Source organism: Engystomops pustulosus, chromosome 8, assembly GCF_040894005.1.
Source record: "Engystomops pustulosus chromosome 8, aEngPut4.maternal, whole genome shotgun sequence".
NCBI lineage: Eukaryota > Metazoa > Chordata > Amphibia > Anura > Leptodactylidae > Engystomops > Engystomops pustulosus.
This window is the reverse complement of record NC_092418.1, coordinates 6,864,255-6,865,709: the sequence shown is the minus strand read 5'-3', so window position 1 is coordinate 6,865,709 and position 1,455 is coordinate 6,864,255.

Here is a 1,455-nt window from a genome sequence, read left to right as displayed (position 1 = left end):
TGGCCGAGCGCCCCAAGAAATAGATTTACCTCCTCCGTACACCTAGTGTCGCACTTTCCACACATGAATCAACAAATGTAATTATTTTTGTAAAACTATATTCAGAGTTTCTTCTAGTAAAAACTAAGATGAAAATCAGATCGGCGTAGAAATTTATTTATTTTTTATTTAAGACATTTATCTTCAGTTTTGTGACGAATCTGCGACTGTGGACTCTTTTATAAACGGCGACATCTGGGGAGGGAGCTGAGGCGGGATCACAGCATAGAGACGAAAGGAAGGATAGTACAGAGCGGCCTGGCGGCCCCCCGCTCTATCACCACCTTGTTCCTTTTTTTTTTTTTCGTGAATAACTTTATTTGTCACTGTACAATGCAGCAGTGCACACCTCAGTAAACAATGAGGGGGGGGTCACATAGATGATGAGGTTTAGTGTTATACCCGCCATGGTGTGAGGGTGCAGCCAGCATTTGTACATTTGTATTATGATCATTTAAGACATTTTCAGATTTTTGAACCTTGCTATGGTGATGACCTTCCCATGCACTGCCGCTATGACCTTGACCTTTGCTTCATATAAACCTCCAGCAGTTTTATAAGAAGATGTAACGGGTCACGACCAGAACTTGGTGTTTTTTGTTAATACATGACTGAAGGGAGAGTCGTTGCTCACTTGTTATAGCAGCAGTTTGTGCTTCAGAGCTGCGCTCCCTAATGTAATGTAATGTAGTGTTGGAGGGAGCGGCAGAGACCGGAACCCTTCTGCTCCTCACATCCATTTACCCTGTAACGATACACAGGGGCACATGCGCCTATTGTTTAATTTTTTTTCCCCTTCTTTCTAATGACTTTTTGAGGCAGATGTGCAGATCGCAGCCCCCATAGAGGTCTACGGCTCCTGATCGGCTTTCCTATGTGCTACCTCCGGTTGAGCGCACGTACGCGTGCAAATGGCCATAGGACACCTGCATGCGACACAATGTCTGCGACCCGCGTCACACCAGGGGGTGAGCTCCGCGCAAGAAAAAATGGCTGCCCGGGAAACAAAAGCAGGCAGGAATAGGATCTGCTCTACCGGTTGTGTCCTGGACAGTCGTCTCATAGTCAGGGCCGTGGGATCCACAGCCGCGTGCATGAGCCCATAGGCGCAAGTACGCTCGTTGTGTATAGGATGCCTAATTCTGCGGCAGGTGAATCGTGCTGGATAATTTATCTGGAGTTGGACTATTAGTTGGCCTAGTTTAGGGCACGTTCCGCTATCGTCGCGTTCATAACGCGACAATAGCGCACAGTGGGCGGGGCTGGGGCCGATCGCATATGCGTTTCCCGGGAAACGCATGCGATTAATAACCCGATCGCATGCGTTTCTCTGGAAACGCATATGCAATCGCCCCAAACTCCGCCCCCTGTGCGCTAGCTTCGCGTTATGAACGCGGCGGAACGTGTGAACGCGCC